We start from the raw sequence: 18987 nt of genomic DNA on the forward strand, positions 1-18987 counted from the left end.
GAACCACTACACTAGACAATAACATTACCAATGTGCACGATACGATATTGTGAACAATATTTTGCATATCATCTAGTGTGTTTGCACAATTTGCGCTCCCGCCGGTCGTTAAAGACCCCCTCTGTCGTCTCTACATACAGTAAAAGCCTGACTGTGGGCTTAATTCAGCTTGGATTGCTAATGTGAGTTTTTGCAGTGGGCTGCGAGGAGAAAGCGCCGTCTGGACAGACGGAGAAAGCGCCCTTGCTACATTGTGAGAGAATTGCGAATGGATCGCTAATCACTATCCACTCGCAGATCCGTACGCAGTTCCAGAACCATAGAAGAGAAGCTCTGGGGCTATCACTAATCTGCGACTGAGACCGGGTGGAAGTGGTCATCACTGACCTGCTACTACAACACCTGGGCACGGCTGAGTAAGCTCCGAGCACTGTAAATAAGCAGTAACGTCATAGGACTGATGTCATCCCAGTGGCTGATGATGAAATAATGACTCCGTGTGCAATGACCTACAAATGATAGCAATCCTCTGATCAGACCCCTTCTCCACATTAATACTGCTTTTAACTGTAACTTGGATACCTTGGTCTACCGGCAAGAGAACCGCACCGCTTTCAGATGGTACAAAATCCAGCTGCCCAGCTCCAGCCACATTACACCCATTCTTTACTCCCTTCACTGGCTGCCTGTAAAGGGACATACACATGGGGTGATTTCAGATCCTTTTATATATGTGATCTGACTAGAACGCTTAGAAAAGGAGCACGGATCACTCTGTGTGTATGCCCTGCAGCGATGCATGCGTGGTCCCATGCATCTATTGCCTGCAGGGAAAGCCAGTGCTTCCAATGGCTTTTTCCCAGTAAAAAATAGGAAAAGCCCCGCTCAGCACGATTGCCCAGCACACGGCATCCTGGTGTGCTGAGCAGGTGCACTGCAATGTGTTCTGTACGATAGCGCTGAAGCACATCGCTCAGCCAACATGCCGGACCGCCCCATGTGTACGGGACTTAAGATGGCGAATTGCTTTTAAGATTGGCTTAATGACTGTCAAAGCCCTTCATGACCAGAGCTTGAGGTAGTTGAAGCAGCTTCTGATTCCTTACTGCCCCCCTCGATTTCTGTGATCTGCAGACGATGGACTATTAACAATACCTAGACTCCACTGCGAGAGGCCCCCACTGTAGAATCCTTCAAAAAATAGACTCAAGACTTTCCTGTTCTCTCAAGCACCTCACTAATATCTGCTGTTAAGCTTGTTTTGTTTTGTGTGCTGTAAATGATGTAATGAGTCCTATTGGGAGAAAAGCGCTATATAAATAACTTATTATTATTATTATTATTATAACTTAAACAAACCTCAGGAGATTTTGCTGTTGGGGTTAGAAGATCAGATGACTAGGCAGTCCACAGTCACATTAGCAGAGAGTGCTACCGGCAGTAGTAACTACATCCATCACTGGGCTAACGGTGTCGTCTCAGAGCTGCGCAGTCTAAAGACCCAGCAGCAGAATTCACCTATTTAGACGACTCCAAGCCCTAGTCCAGCTCTGAAAGACCAATGTATAAAGCATAGATGGAGACACATATCTAGATTTTAGAAGAAATATCTAGAGAACCAGAATTTTGTTGTATATTATTTCTGAGACGAATGTCTCTTCACCCCGTGAGTCTGTCTGTGGCTAAATATAGACGTTTACTCTGTAATGCTCAGCAACACCACCTACTGAGCAATCAGGGTATGGCTGACCTATTGGCTAGTGTCTAGTGTACAGCTGTATCCACGCTCATCGTTCCTGTTGCACACCCATGACGCGGAAACGCCACGCTGTGATATTGCCGCTCACTGCACTTCTATGAGCTGGGAGAGGGAATTAGATGCACGGGCATGGCAATGTGATTGCGCCAATCACCACAGGAGAGGCATATGATGATTGGCATGGCATATGGTGATTGGTATGACATGTTTAATAGAGAACAAAGAGTGGTTGTGAATGGTGCCGTTTCAAATATAATACCAGTGCTAAGTGGAGTGCCACAGGGTTCGGTACTGGGGCCCATTTTATTTAACATTTTTATTAACGATATTGGGATGGGGTTATTCAGCAATGTATCCATCTTTGCGGATGATATAAAACTGAGCAGAGTTATTAAATCATCAGAAGATGTCACCACGCTTCAAAATGATCTTGACAATCTAGATGAGTGGGCAAAAAAGTGGAAGATGAGGTTCAATGTGGACAAATGCAAGGTCATGCACCTTGGGAGACATAACCAGTGTGCTAGTTATAACCTAAGCGGGGTTGAATTGGGTAAATCACTACTCGAAAAGGATCTAGGAGTCCAAATAGACAACAAACTGGGGTGTAGTGCTCAATGTAATAGAGCAACAAAAAAGGCCAATAAAACTCTAGCATGTATTAAAAGGGGCATGGAAACTAGGGATTCAAAAGTAATAAAAAAAAATTCTTTACAGTCAGAACAGTCAAACTTTGGAACTCTCTTCCTGGAGAAGTGGTGTCGGCAGACACTATAAATACGTTTAAAATAAGGTTGGATAAACATTTATTGGTTAAAAACATCCACGGGTATGAATAAGTAACATACAGTAATCTGTCTTTAAAATATCGGAACATACGATACAACAAGGGATAAACTATTATAAACATAGGTTGAACTAGATGGACGCAAGTCTTTATTCAGCCTCACCCACTATGTAACTATGTAACATCTATAGGTCTGTCCTGGGGGGCTTACTGGCACTTCAGTAATGGACAGTCCACCTTGGACCTTTCGTGCACCTGGATACTTCAAAAGCAAACATTTAAAAAATGTACAGTACATTCCTTTAGCTAATACAGTGCGGTTCTGACCTATTTCTTTTTTTTTTTCAAAATTAGATTTTTATTGTTTTTTTTGCAAAACAGTTAAAGGGAAAGGGGTACAGAATGGTAAAAAGGGAAGGGTGGGGTGGTGGGGAATAGAGATACAAACACATGGCTGACCTATTTCAAAGTGGCAGCACCCCTCTGATTTTGTAGATAGGCTGCATTTTTAGGGCCGACAGGCCATTGTGAATAGCCCGTGATGCCACATATTACCCAGAAGCCTTGGCTTGGCAGGGTCCAAAAATGTGGCCGTGGCAGAAGGTATTACACTTCATTTCCCTGTTGCATTTTCTACTGGCCTGGAAAATCAACTCTTTTAAACCTACATGCTACAATGCTTGGGTCTTTCGGGAACTTTTTTAAATTTAATTATTCAAAAACAGCACTTTTTATAAACACTTTTTTAATTAAATTTTTTTTGTCACATCTTCCAAATGGTTTGGGCAAAACTGTGGGCACCATGCTCCCCTCCTTTATTGGGGAGATGAAGATTCAGTCACTAAGTGTTGACTGGCCTAGTTAAGAAAGGTCCCCTTGGCATATAGTAGCCGAAACGCGTCCGCGGAGGAACGGAGTCATGCCGAGTGGAGAGAACTGGGTCTCTTCCTGGGTTTTCACTAGATATGCTGGGATTCAATAACTGTATTATATGCTTATTACCTACCGTAGTGTCTCATTGTATTTGTTTATATGTGGATTTGGTAACACCAAGACATCGAAACAGCAACAAGACCCAAACGTGGGGTCCTCTATAGCAGTAGTCCTCAACAGCGGTCCTCAAGGCACCCCAGCACTCCAGGTTTTCTGGCTATCCCTACTTATTCACAGATGGTATAATCAAGCAGACTGAGGTACAGATGAAGTCCCCTGTGTCTATGCTTGGATAGCGTTAGAACCTGGACTGTTGCCTTGAGGGCCACAGATGAGGACCACTGCTCTGTAGCTCTGATAAAGGTTTTGGTAACAGTTGGGCAGCGCAGGCTCCGTCTGTTAGGAGAAGGTCCAGTATCTAAGAACCATCAATAAAAAGCGTTTCTTCGCTGTTTTGTCTCGGATTGATCGCTGTAACGTCCCTTGTGAGATAACGCTGGTGGCGTTACAGCATAGATAGGAGCATGTTACATAGCAGAACAAGCTGCTCCGTGCGGCTCTGATATTACAAGTCCCCGGGATCCAGCATTACAGCAACACATATTAAATAACATCACATTCCCCCAACCAACAGAGATCACAAGTTATTTTACACTTCAATATGTGTCGCTTCTCCAGCTGACAAAAAGCTTTGCTAGTTCTGCTTAAAGTGGGGGAAAGCCGGAATATCATGTTGTGTTCTTTCCTCCTAATTTACAATGTTTCTGGAAACTAATTGCATACTATATATTATTATTCTGTCTGTAAAGATCCCCTCGGCCCCCAAATACACAGCAATGTGCAGTAGGTGGTTATACTGTAGCCCTCTCTAGTGCTCAGTACAGAGCCTGTCCTGCCGGTCAGTGGTGGCAGCTGGATCCTCTACCCAAGTTCTAAGCTCTCTGCAAAGTGGCAGCTGCTTTTGTTCTCATGTTTATAGGGTGACTCCAAAGCATTCAGCACAGCTGCCCGAGAGCTGTATATAGAGGCCGGGCCATGTATTCAGTATAGCTGCCCGAGAGCTGTATATAGAGGTCGGGCCATGTATTCAGTATAGCTGCCCGAGAGCTGTATATAGAGGTCAGGCCATGTATTCAGTATAGCTGCCCGAGAGCTGTATATAGAGGCCGGGCCATGTATTCAGTATAGCTGCCTGAGAGCTGTATATAGAGGTCAGGCCATGTATTCAGTATAGCTGCCCGAGAGCTGTATATAGAGGTCAGGCCATGCATTCAGTATAGCTGCCCGAGAGCTGTATATAGAGGCCGGGCCATGTATTCAGTATAGCTGCCCGAGAGCTGTATATAGAGGCCGGGCCATGTATTCAGTATAGCTGCCCGAGAGCTGTATATAGAGGTCGGGCCATGTATTCAGTATAGCTGCCTGAGAGCTGTATATAGAGGTCAGGCCATGTATTCAGTATAGCTGCCCGAGAGCTGTATATAGAGGTCAGGCCATGCATTCAGTATAGCTGCCCGAGAGCTGTATATAGAGGTCAGGCCATGTATTCAGTATAGCTGCCCGAGAGCTGTATATAGAGGCCGGGCCATGTATTCAGTATATCTGCCCGAGAGCTGTATATAGAGGTCAGGCCATGTATTCAGTATAGCTGCCCGAGAGCTGTATATAGAGGTCAGGCCATGTATTCAGTATAGCTGCCCGAGAGCTGTATATAGAGGTCAGGCCATGTATTCAGCACAGCTGCCCGAGAGCTGTATATAGAGGCCAGGCCATGTATTCAGCACAGCTGCATAATAACTGTGTATATAGAGGTCAGGCCATGTATTCAGTATAGCAGCATAATAACTGTGTATATAGAGGTCGGGCCATGTATTCAGTATAGCTGCCCGAGAGCTGTATATAGAGGCCGGGCCATGTATTCAGTATAGCTGCCTGAGAGCTGTATATAGAGGTCAGGCCATGTATTCAGTATAGCTGCCCGAGAGCTGTATATAGAGATCGGGCCATGTATTCAGTATATCTGCCCGAGAGCTGTATATAGAGGTCAGGCCATGTATTCAGTATAGCTGCCCGAGAGCTGTATATAGAGGTCAGGCCATGTACTCAGTATAGCTGCCTGAGAGCTGTATATAGAGGTCAGGCCATGTATTCAGTATAGCTGCCCGAGAGCTGTATATAGAGGTCAGGCCATGTATTCAGTATAGCTGCCCGAGAGCTGTATATAGAGGTCAGGCCATGTATTCAGTATAGCAGCATAATAACTGCGTATATAGAGGTCAGGCCATGTATTCAGTATAGCAGCATAATAACTGTGTATATAGAGGTCGGGCCATGTATTCAGTATAGCAGCATAATAACTGTGTATATAGAGGTCAGGCCATGTATTCAGTATAGCAGCATAATAACTGTGTGTATAGAGGTCAGGCCATGTATTCAGTATAGCAGCATAATAACTGTGTATATAGAGGTCGGGCCATGTATTCAGTATAGCAGCATAATAACTGTGTATATAGAGGTCAGGCCATGTATTCAGTATAGCAGCATAATAACTGTGTATATAGAGGTCAGGCCATGTATTCAGTATAGCAGCATAATAACTGTGTATATAGAGGTCGGGCCATGTATTCAGTATAGCAGCATAATAACTGTGTATATAGAGGTCGGGCCATGTATTCAGTATAGCAGCATAATAACTGTGTATATAGAGGTCGGGCCATGTATTCAGTATAGCAGCATAATAACTGTGTATATAGAGGTCGGGCCATGTATTCAGTATAGCAGCATAATAACTGTATATAGAGGTCAGGCCATGTATTCAGTATAGCAGCATAATAACTGTGTATATAGAGGTCGGGCCATGTATTCAGTATAGCAGCATAATAACTGTGTATATAGAGGTCGGGCCATGTATTCAGTATAGCAGCATAATAACTGTATATAGAGGTCGGGCCATGTATTCAGTATAGCAGCATAATAACTGTGTATATAGAGGTCGGGCCATGTATTCAGTATAGCAGCATAATAACTGTGTATATAGAGGTCGGGCCATGTATTCAGTATAGCAGCATAATAACTGTGTATATAGAGGTCGGGCCATGTATTCAGTATAGCAGCATAATAACTGTGTATATAGAGGTCGGGCCATGTATTCAGTATAGCAGAATAATAACTGTGTATATAGAGGTCGGGCCATGTATTCAGTATAGCAGCATAATAACTGTGTATATAGAGCTCGGGCCATGTATTCAGTATAGCAGCATAATAACTGTGTATATAGAGGTCAGGCCATGTATTCAGTATAGCAGCATAATAACTGTGTATAGAGGTCAGGCCATGTATTCAGTATAGCAGCATAATAACTGTGTATATAGAGGTCAGGCCATGTATTCAGTATAGCAGCATAATAACTGTGTGTATAGAGGTCAGGCCATGTATTCAGTATAGCAGCATAATAACTGTGTATATAGAGGTCAGGCCATGTATTCAGTATAGCAGCATAATAACTGCGTATATAGAGGTCAGGCCATGTATTCAGTATAGCAGCATAATAACTGCGTATATAGAGGTCGGGCCATGTATTCAGTATAGCAGCATAATAACTGCGTATATAGAGGTCGGGCCATGTATTCAGTATAGCAGGATAATAACTGCGTATATAGAGGTCGGGCCATGTATTCAGTATAGCAGCATAATAACTGTATATAGAGGTTGGGCCATGTATTCAGTATAGCAGCATAATAACTGTATATAGAGGTCGGGCCATGTATTCAGTATAGCAGCATAATAACTGTGTATATAGAGGTCGGGCCATGTATTCAGTATAGCAGCATAATAACTGTGTATATAGAGGTCGGGCCATGTATTCAGTATAGCAGCATAATAACTGTGTATATAGAGGTCGGGCCATGTATTCAGTATAGCCGCATAATAACTGTGTATATAGAGGTCAGGCCATGTATTCAGTATAGCAGCATAATAACTGTGTATATAGAGGTCGGGCCATGTATTCAGTATAGCAGCATAATAACTGTGTATATAGAGGTCGGGCCATGTATTCAGTATAGCCGCATAATAACTGTGTATATAGAGGTCGGGCCATGTATTCAGTATAGCAGAATAATAACTGTGTATATAGAGGTCGGGCCATGTATTCAGTATAGCAGCATAATAACTGTGTATATAGAGGTCGGGCCATGTATTCAGTATAGCAGCATAATAACTGTGTATATAGAGGTCGGGCCATGTATTCAGTATAGCAGCATAATAACTGTGTATATAGAGGTCGGGCCATGTATTCAGTATAGCCGCATAATAACTGTATATAGAGTTCGGGCCATGTATTCAGTATAGCAGCATAATAACTGTGTATATAGAGGTCGGGCCATGTATTCAGTATAGCAGCATAATAACTGTGTATATAGAGGTCGGGCCATGTATTCAGTATAGCAGCATAATAACTGTGTATATAGAGGTCGGGCCATGTATTCAGTATAGCAGAATAATAACTGTGTATATAGAGGTCGGGCCATGTATTCAGTATAGCAGCATAATAACTGTGTATATAGAGGTCGGGCCATGTATTCAGTATAGCAGCATAATAACTGTGTATATAGAGGTCGGGCCATGTATTCAGTATAGCAGCATAATAACTGTGTATATAGAGGTCAGGCCATGTATTCAGTATAGCAGCATAATAACTGTGTATATAGAGGTCAGGCCATGTATTCAGTATAGCAGCATAATAACTGTGTATATAGAGGTCAGGCCATGTATTCAGTATAGCAGCATAATAACTGTGTATATAGAGGTCAGGCAGTAGATGGGAATTGCTGACATAAATAGAAGGACGGAATGGTGTATATGGGGTCATGTGAATGATATTAGTCATTATAATATAATATATAATATATATATATAATATAATTGTCTTATTATATTGTCTTATTATATTGAGGTTTCCTGTTCTGTATCTCTTACTAATCTCTTCTGACGCAATAGGACCTTCCTCCGATAACATTGTCACATTCACACTGAGAAACATACATATTTTATACCGGAAATTGGAGATAATATAGAAATCTCGGGATTAAGACCAACAGCAGAAAGTTATCTCCCATATTTCATTTCTTGGAACAATTTATTTCTCTGGTAAGAAATCTATCCTGTTATCCCCTTTGCTGCTCAGGGGTGTCGCACCTTAGCGCTGAACCTATTTTGGGACTCATTTAACAATGGCTGATAAAACTTGTTGTGTATGATAAATGGTGCTCCAGCCAATTAGCCCCTAACCATCACATGTTTTAAAAAATGGCAGTTGGGAGCTGACTGGCTGGAGACCCATTTATCACATGTTGGTGGTATATGAGCCGCTATGTCAGCTGGACGTATTCCTGCATTAATATCAGATATGTGCTTTCCTGCAGCAGCCACACCACTTATAGGATGATAAAAATCCCATAACTCCTCCTAACATGGCAAATAGTCCACAACAACAACTGGCTACAAATACCATATGCAAGAATGACTTACACTTGCTTTTTTTGGGTACTTGTTTCCTAGCACGGCGCCACCGATTTTAATTGTATGCAACCGGGTTGCAAAAATTGGGTCAATCGCATGCAACCAAATTGCATGCAATGCGATTGATCTGACCGACCCGATTTTTTTACATTGGAACCAATGTTAAATGGTCCCTGAGACCCGATTTTACATTGGCCCCAATGTTAAATGCCCGCCAGACCCCATTTTTTATTGTATGCCCCCCCATTGTTAATGCCACGATCAACGGGAACCCAAAGAGTGGCGAGCGCAGCGAGCCCGTGAGGGGCGCTGGTACGCGTCCTCCGACCTTTTCATACCCCCACTATCCACGCCGGCGTGGAGTTGATTTTATATAGTGTGGCGAGCGGACGCGGAATACTTCAGACGTATTACTCCTGTATGCTAGGAAACAAGTACCCTTTTTTCTTCTGATTATTATTATTAGTAGTAGCAGTGTTTTGTATAAATGCTACTAAATATAATGTAATTGCCGCAGGTATAAGCCCTTTATGATAAAGGAGATGGCTTTTATAGCAACCACAGGTTTAGAATTGTATTCAATGTACTAACAATTCATTCAGCGTTGATTTCATCATCCAACCTGGTTATTGTACATTCAATAAATATTGTCTCTTATTACGATAATTACAAATGGTCTATTGTGCTGCTCCGTGTCTGTTCTATTGTGATTTTCTAATGCAGGATTCAGAAGGGTCTTAGTGAGCGTTGTATATTGTACCTAACATTCATCATCCACTTATCCTCGTGTGCTGTTCATTATCCAATCAGATCTTCTTTCACAGGAGATGAGGGGGCACAGAGTATATCAGGAGGAAGCCACAGACTGAGAGTTATATAGTGGGAGGAGCAGGGTCCCCAGCAGCACAGAGTATATCAGGAGATGAGTGATGTGTCAGTGAGGACAGGGCTGCATGTGACAGGGGCAGTGACATGATGTGAGGAGGGGAATGGAGGCAGCAGGAAGCCACAGACTGAGAGTTATATAGTGGGGGTAGCAGGGTCCTCAGCAGCACAGAGTATATCAGGAGATGAGGGATGTGTCAGTGAGGACAGGGCTGCATGTGACAGGGGCAGTGACATGATGTGAGAAGGGGAATGGAGGCAGCAGGAAGCCACAGACTGAGAGTTATATAGTGGGAGGTGCAGGGTCCCCAGCAGCACAGAGTATATCAGGAGATGAGTGATGTGTCAGTGAGGACAGGGCTGCATGTGACAGGGGCAGTGACATGATGTGAGGAGGGGAATGGGGGCAGCAGGAAGCCACAGACTGAGAGTTATACAGTGGGAGGAGCAGGGTCCCCAGCAGCACAGAGTATATCAGGAGATGAGGGATGTGTCAGCATAGTCAAACGCAGGGGGGTGGGCTTCTGGTTGCCAGGAAACCCTACTTCTCTTGGCAAGTTCCTTAAATTGAAAGATGCAGATCATACAGTGTAAGGGACAGAGCAGAGCTGCTGCACATGCCCAGTGTACCAGCTTCTTCTACCAAATGTACTGTATGTGTGGGTCTGAGCCCTCAGACACATCACAATGGTGAGTAGCTGCCAGCAGGAAGAGACAGGAGCCTTACCATGAAGTGGGAAATTGTGAGCTTAGAAAGTGCAGTACTGGTTCTATTATGTTTGTGTATTTAATTTATTCATTCTGATGTTTAACCTTTTCCTGACCACTTATCTTATTTAAGTGCAGGGGAAATCTTGCGAGAGGTCGTTAGCTCTTGTGAGATTTCCCCTGTTCTTGACTCCCTCCGCAGCCGCCGGGCAGGTGGGCGGGCCGCACAGACCGGCTGCGGGGGCCGTATGTGGGCCAGAGGTTCCCCACCGCTGCTATAAACCATCTGTACTGTTAAATGTTAATACAGTATCCAGTGTATAAAAAGTCACATTTTCAGGGCTGTTACCGCTCCCCCAGACTCCTGTACTTACTACAATGCGCTGCAGAGTGGGAGATTTGGGATTATATTTGGAAACCCCGCTCTAACAATCCTGCATTTGCCACTGGTCAGGGAGGACAGGGCTGCATGTGACATGATGTGAGGAGGGAGAGTTATATAGTAAGAGGAGCAGGGACCCCAGCAGCACATAGTATATCAGGAGACAAGTGAGGACTGAGTAGGGAACTGTGGGCCTGGGAGATCAGTAATGGAAGGAGCGGGGTCCTCTAACAGCACAGAGTAGTTGTGTGAGAATCCTGTCACACTGATGCAGGAATACTGTTGTATCCAATGTATTGTTTAACTTAAACCTCATGCCACCAATCTGTTTTATAAGAATACAAACAGCATTATGCCAGTTTTGGTTTATATAATTAGCTGCTATTAATACATATGGATGGTACTATAGCTGGCAAGTATGAGTGGGGCCACAAGGGCCCGAGTGATGCATCGCTACAGAATGTAATCACTCCCATAGGACAGGAGTGATCATTGCATTCCCCTTTCAGCTCAATGTATCATCAGAGGGGAGACTGAGCATCCTAGTGCCTTGGTAACGGACAATGCCAGTGTGACACAGGAGACATTTCTTACATATATGGGTCAATGTACCTGTGCTAGTGATACAGAGGACATGAGCAAAGCGTTCTCCCACAGACAGGAGACCCCTGTTTATACAGGTGCAATAATCGCTCTCTGTGGGTGACCGCCGGCTTTGTGTATATACAGAAGTGCATCATTATTCCGTGTGTGCCTTAATCACTCACATGTAGGTAATTATTTCTGATTATACAGAGATGCCGGGGTGTGTGTGTGTGTGTGTGTGTGTGTGTGTGTGGCGCTAATGCTGGCTCTGTAAGACACAGTCAGACCAGGAGAGAAGCGTCTGTGTACACAGGCAGCCATGGGAAGCAGGTTATGACACCCGATGGAATATAGTTATAATAGATGTGGCCAACCCCCAATAATAAGGATTCCTTATGGCCACAATATGCAGCAACACAGAGTCTTCTGTCCGTCTTATGGTTTATTTATGGTCACTGGGGAAAAGGGACGGACTGGGGTACAGGGGGAACCCTAGGTGAGCCCCACTGCTGGAGGGCCACCTTCCTCCTGTAGGGATCAGGTTCCGGATTGTGCACTAGTTATACGCTTGTTCCCATACACTGCAGAGGACTGTGGTGCATCTACCTCAGTTACTGATATTACGCTGTACATTGTGATGTAGTATTTACTCTATAAATGTATCATGGACCTTTGGGGGTTATTCAGAGCTGATCGCGGTTGTACGAATTCACATGACGAACAATTATCGATTAGCCTGTTTCACAAGCAGTGTAGTTCTGGGTTACGCACAGACTGGGGAAATGATTTCATGGTGAGTGACTTGCAAATGGATTTGCATCTAGCAGCCGATTGGTGTAATTTTTGTAAGCCATTCGCTGCCATGCATAGGGCGGGATTACACTCTGTGGGGCGGTGGCTATCTGAGCATGATGTAAGGCCCCTAGACCAATGCACTCTGTAATGGTTAGCCAAGCCTCTGTGACCACACCCCCTCTGGAGACTGACCACACCCCTAGGCATGGGCACTAGAACTGCATTCCCCTGGTGGGCTCTTTCTCCCACAGTAGTGTATGGTCAGCTAAGTGTCCGTATACGGGGCCCAAGTTATTGTCAGACAGGGATTGGCTCTCTGGTGCTGGATAAAGATACACAAGGAGAATATATACAGTCCATATTACAGCGAGAATCTTCAGACCCTTTGATAATATTCTAATTCTGATGACACGTGTAGTAAGCTCAGCATTAGCCCATCCTTTGTGTGGATATGATGTCATAGGTCAGATTGTCCAGTATCTGTTCTCAGTCACATTGTTGTTTGTTGATTATATCTACACCAAGAGTTGTGTATTCCACTAATCTCCACAACATTCCACTAGAGATACTATGGGGCAGATTTGTCATCGAGTTATATTCTACTTATCACTCATTATAACAGATAAATGGCTCTCCAGCCAATCGGCTCTAATGCGGGACTGGACCCGTGCACCCACCACGACTTTGCGATCGTCTGTCGATGCGGGGGGGGGGGGGGTGCGGTGTCCGGCCATTGCTAGAAATGTCTTACGTCAGGGCCAACCGGGGATGCCGCTGATGACACCCGGGACCATGTTTAGATTTTGTGGTTTCAACCAGTCAGAATCAGCAAAATAATCAACAATATTGTCTAGGGTGTACCAAGCATAACTCGTCAAACACAAGGTGACGGGAAATAACCTCTTGTATAATGCATATGGAAGAAGAATCGCATGAATTCGTTCCGTGTGTCACGTGTCCACTGCCCGCTACTTCTCACTTACGCCAACTGTTCCCAGTGAACGTTTACATACATTATAAGTAAGTGGTATTGCTGATTTCTGTCGGTGGAACGTACGCTAAAACGGACCTTCCCTATTCCACGGTTAAACGAAACTCTTTTGTAAAATTGCTGGAACAGGCATTATGTAGCATTTATTTACATGAATAATGCATATTAAGCACAATAACACCCACAGTAAATACGCCTCATGTAGAACAGACAATGGAGAATCTCATCCTAATACTGGCCCACTCTTATACCTGTCACAGAACCGTCTCGCTCTGGCCTGACTTAGTCTCGTTACTACCTGGTGCAGCGCAGTAATGTATGAGCTTGCTGATATTGTATAACAGGGACTCATGTTTTCTGTACTTACAAGCGGATCATGGTGCAGAGAGGAGCACAAGTCAATTTGTGGAGTGTATCTTGTAGTTTTGCACTGTGCATATGCTCCAGGACAAAGCAGACGCGGGTGTGGTATAGGGGTCCGTCAGTCGGGATCCCAACAGTCATTATCCCGACTGGCCGGACCCAGACAGCATGGCGAGCACAACAAAGCCCCTTGCGGGCTCGATGCGCTCGCCACACTGCGGGCACGGTGGCACGCTACGCAAGCCACCTATTCCATTCTCCCTCTATGGGGGTCATGGACCCCCACGAGGGAGAATAGCCGACGGCTGTCGGTGTTTTGACAGTCGGGATTCCGACTTTGGGTGAATGCCTGTTGGGATCCTGACTGTCGGGACCCCGTCCGGCACACAGCAGACGCAACTATGAGCAACACAAATCTGTCACAGGTTGGCTATGCTCTGTGATGTCATCATGCCGACACAATTCCAGGCTGTGCAGATGCATAGATACCTGTGGTATGCACTAAGGATAATAATAACTTTATTTATATAGCGCTTTTCTCCAATAGAAATTAATGCAGGGCTGGGGAAAGTGATAAGATACACAGAGGTACGTAGAGGAAATCAGGTTAGAATGATGCCGTCCACATATGTGTCTGCAGGTCGGTGTATGCCTGTGTCTGCAGGTCGGTGTATGCCTGTGTCTGTATGTGCCTGCTGGTCGGTGTATGCCTGTGTCTATATGTGCCTGCGGGTCGTTGTGTATGCCTGTGTCTGCAGGTCGGTGTATGCCTGTGTCTATATGTGTCTGCAGGTCGGTGTATGCCTGTGTCTGTATGTGCCTGCTGGTCGGTGTATGCCTGTGTCTATATGTGTCTGCGGGTCGGTGTATGCCTGTGTCTATATGTGTCTGCGGGTCGGTGTATGCCTGTGTCTATATGTGCCTGCGGGTCGTTGTGTATGCCTGTGTCTGCAGGTCGGTGTATGCCTGTGTCTATATGTGTCTGCAGGTCGGTGTATGCCTGTGTCTGTATGTGCCTGCTGGTCGGTGTATGCCTGTGTCTATATGTGTCTGCGGGTCGGTGTATGCCTGTGTCTGTGTGTGCCTGCTGGTCGGTGTATGCCTGTGTCTATATGTGTCTGCAGGTCGGTGTATGCCTGTGTCTGTATGTGCCTGCTGGTCGGTGTATGCCTGTGTCTATATGTGTCTGCGGGTCGGTGTATGCCTGTGTCTGTGTGTGCCTGCTGGTCGGTGTATGCCTGTGTCTATATGTGTCTGTGGGTCGGTGTATGCCTGTGTCTATATGTGCCTGCGGGTCGGTGTATGCCTGTGTCTATGTGTGCCTGCAGGTCGGTGTATCCCCGTGTCTATATGTGTCTGCAGGTCGGTGTATGCCTGTGTCTGTATGTGCCTGCTGGTCGGTGTATGCCTGTGTCTATATGTGTCTGTGGGTCGGTGTATGCCTGTGTCTGTATGTGTCTGCGGGTCGGTGTATGCCTGTGTCTATGTGTGCCTGGAGGTCGGTGTATGCCTGTGTCTGTGTGCCTGCGGGTCGGTGTATGCCTGTGTCTATGTGTGCCTGCAGGTCGGTGTATGCCTGTGTCTATATGTGTGTGTGCGGGTCGGTGTATGCCTGTGTCTATGTGTGCCTGCAGGTCGGTGTATCCCCGTGTCTATATGTGTCTGCGGGTCGGTGTATGCCTGTGTCTATATGTGTCTGCTGGTCGGTGTATGCCTGTGTCTATGTGTGCCTGGAGGTCGGTGTATGCCTGTGTCTGTGTGCCTGGAGGTCGGTGTATGCCTGTGTCTATATGTGTCTGCGGGTCGGTGTATGCATGTGTCTATATGTGTGTGTGCGGGTCGGTGTATGCCTGTGTCTGTGTGTCTGCGGGTCGTTGTATCCCCGTGTCTATATGTTTCTGCGGGTCGGTGTATGCCTGTGTCTATATGTGTCTGCTGGTCGGTGTATGCCTGTGTCTATGGGTCGGTGTATGCCTGTGTCTATATGTGCCTGGAGGTCGGTGTATGCCTGTGTCTATGTGTCTGCGGGTCGGTGTATGCATGTGTCTATATGTGTCTGCGGGTCGGTGTATGCCTGTGTCTGTGTGCCTGGAGGTCGGTGTATGCCTGTGTCTATATGTGTCTGCGGGTCGGTGTATGACTGTGTCTATATGTGCCTGCGGGTCGGTGTATGCCTGTGTCTATATGTGTCTGCGGGTCGGTGTATGCCTGTGTCTATGTGTGCCTGGAGGTCGGTGTATGCCTGTGTCTATGTGTGTCTGCGAATCGGTGTATGCCTGTGTCTATGTGTGTCTGCGGGTCGGTGTATGCCTGTGTCTGCAGGTCGGTGTATGCCTGTGTCTATATGTGCCTGGAGGTCGGTGTATGCCTGTGTCTGCAGGTCGGTGTATGCCTGTGTCTATATGTGTCTGCGGGTCGGTGTATGCCTGTGTCTATATGTGTCTGCGGGTCGGTGTATGCCTGTGTCTATATGTGCCTGCGGGTCGGTGTATGCCTGTGTCTATATGTGTCTGCGGGTCGGTGTATGCCTGTGTCTGTGTGTCTGCAGGTTGGTGTGTGCCTGTGTCTATTTGTGCCTGCGGGTCGGTGTATGCCTGTGTCTGTATGTGCCTGCGGGTCGGTGTGTGCCTGTGTCTATATGTGTCTGCTGGTCGGTGTATGCCTGTGTCTATGGGTCGGTGTATGCCTGTGTCTATATGTGCCTGGAGGTCGGAGTATGCCTGTGTCTATATGTGTCTGCGGGTCGGTGTATGCCTGTGTCTGTATGTGCCTGCTGGTCGGTGTATGCCTGTGTCTATATGTGCCTGCGGGTCGGTGTATGCCTGTGTCTATGTGTGCCTGCAGGTCGGTGTATGCCTGTGTCTGTATGTGCCTGCTGGTCGGTGTATGCCTGTGTCTATATGTGTCTGCTGGTCGGTGTATGCCTGTGTCTATATGTGTCTGCTGGTCGGTGTATGCCTGTGTCTGTATGTGCCTGCGGGTCGGTGTATGCCTGTGTCTGTATGTGCCTGCTGGTCGGTGTATGCCTGTGTCTATATGTGTCTGCGGGTCGGTGTATGCCTGTGTCTGTGTGTGCCTGCTGGTCGGTGTATGCCTGTGTCTATATGTGTCTGTGGGTCGGTGTATGCCTGTGTCTATATGTGCCTGCGGGTCGGTGTATGCCTGTGTCTATGTGTGCCTGCAGGTCGGTGTATGCCTGTGTCTATATGTGTCTGCTGGTCGGTGTATGCCTGTGTCTATATGTGTCTGCTGGTCGGTGTATGCCTGTGTCTGTATGTGCCTGCGGGTCGGTGTATGCCTGTGTCTGTATGTGCCTGCTGGTCGGTGTATGCCTGTGTCTATATGTGTCTGCGGGTCGGTGTATGCCTGTGTCTGTGTGTGCCTGCGGGTCGGTGTATGCCTGTGTCTATGTGTGCCTGCAGGTCGGTGTATGCCTGTGTCTATATGTGTCTGCTGGTCGGTGTATGCCTGTGTCTATATGTGTCTGCTGGTCGGTGTATGCCTGTGTCTGTATGTGCCTGCGGGTCGGTGTATGCCTGTGTCTGTATGTGCCTGCTGGTCGGTGTATGCCTGTGTCTATATGTGTCTGCGGGTCGGTGTATGCCTGTGTCTGTGTGTGCCTGCTGGTCGGTGTATGCCTGTGTCTATATGTGTCTGTGGGTCGGTGTATGCCTGTGTCTATATGTGCCTGCGGGTCGGTGTATGCCTGTGTCTATGTGTGCCTGCGGGTCGGTGTATCCCCGTGTCTATATGTGTCTGCAGGTCGGTGTATGCCTGTGTCTGTATGTGCCTGCTGGTCGGTGTATGCCTGTGTCTATATGTGTCTGTGGGTCGGTGTATGCCTGTGTCTATATGTGTCTGCGGGTCGGTGTATGCCTGTGTCTATGTGTGCCTGGAGGTCGGTGTATGCCTGTGTCTATGTGTGCCTGCGGGTCGGTGTATGCCTGTGTCTATATGTGTGTGTGCGGGTCGGTGTATGCCTGTGTCTATGTGTGCCTGCAGGTCGGTGTATCCCCGTGTCTATATGTGTCTGCGGGTCGGTGTATGCCTGTGTCTATATGTGTCTGCTGGTCGGTGTATGCCTGTGTCTATGTGTGCCTGGAGGTCGGTGTATGCCTGTGTCTGTGTGCCTGGAGGTCGGTGTATGCCTGTGTCTATATGTGTCTGCGGGTCGGTGTATGCATGTGTCTATATGTGTGTGTGCGGGTCGGTGTATGCCTGTGTCTATGTGTGTCTGCGGGTCGGTGTATCCCCGTGTCTATATGTTTCTGCGGGTCGGTGTATGCCTGTGTCTATATGTGTCTGCTGGTCGGTGTATGCCTGTGTCTATGGGTCGGTGTATGCCTGTGTCTATATGTGCCTGGAGGTCGGTGTATGCCTGTGTCTATATGTGTCTGCGGGTCGGTGTATGCATGTGTCTGTGTGCCTGGAGGTCGGTGTATGCCTGTGTCTATATGTGTCTGCGGGTCGGTGTATGACTGTGTCTATATGTGCCTGCGGGTCGGTGTATGCCTGTGTCTATATGTGTCTGCGGGTCGGTGTATGCCTGTGTCTATGTGTGCCTGGAGGTCGGTGTATGCCTGTGTCTATGTGTGTCTGCGAATCGGTGTATGCCTGTGTCTATGTGTGTCTGCGGGTCGGTGTATGCCTGTGTCTGCAGGTCGGTGTATGCCTGTGTCTATATGTGCCTGGAGGTCGGTGTATGCCTGTGTCTGCAGGTCGGTGTATGCCTGTGTCTATATGTGTCTGCGGGTCGGTGTATGCCTGTGTCTATATGTGTCTGCGGGTCGGTGTATGCCTGTGTCTATATGTGCCTGCGGGTCGGTGTATGCCTGTGTCTATATGTGTCTGCGGGTCGGTGTATGCCTGTGTCTGTGTGTCTGCAGGTTGGTGTGTGCCTGTGTCTATTTGTGCCTGCGGGTCGGTGTATGCCTGTGTCTGTATGTGCCTGCGGGTCGGTGTGTGCCTGTGTCTATATGTGTCTGCTGGTCGGTGTATGCCTGTGTCTATGGGTCGGTGTATGCCTGTGTCTATATGTGCCTGGAGGTCGGTGTATGCCTGTAAAGAATTTGTTTGCTCACTGCGCTGGACTTTGGAGAATATATAGAGCAGCTCAATTGAAAAATACGTTAAAAAAGTTTGGAGAAATGAGCGCTAATTGAAGGATAGAGAAATAAGGATAGGAAAATAAGAATGAAAAACACCTGAAAATAAAATGGGTTAGAAATGAATGCTTACAGCTCCTTTGAGCCAATATGAATGTCCGTGGATAGCGTGGA

General features: G+C 46.6%; 2 protein-coding genes across 2 annotated transcripts in view; one reads left to right on the plus strand and one right to left on the minus strand.

The window, feature by feature from the left end:
* PKNOX2 (PBX/knotted 1 homeobox 2) overlaps window positions 1-18987 on the minus strand; it is a 314173-nt gene that overhangs the window by 290052 nt on the left and 5134 nt on the right. The gene's annotated exons all lie outside the window — the stretch shown is intronic.
* TMEM218 (transmembrane protein 218) overlaps window positions 8604-18987 on the plus strand; it is a 97800-nt gene continuing 87416 nt past the window's right edge. Inside the window, exon 1 of the mRNA XM_083163552.1 lies at window positions 8604-8627. The gene's annotated coding sequence lies outside the window, so the exon portion shown is untranslated. The remainder of the gene's footprint in view (window positions 8628-18987) is intronic.

This window comes from Crinia signifera, chromosome 19 (genome assembly GCF_055691185.1).
Source record: "Crinia signifera chromosome 19, ASM5569118v1, whole genome shotgun sequence".
In the NCBI taxonomy this organism is placed as follows: Eukaryota; Metazoa; Chordata; class Amphibia; order Anura; family Myobatrachidae; genus Crinia; species Crinia signifera.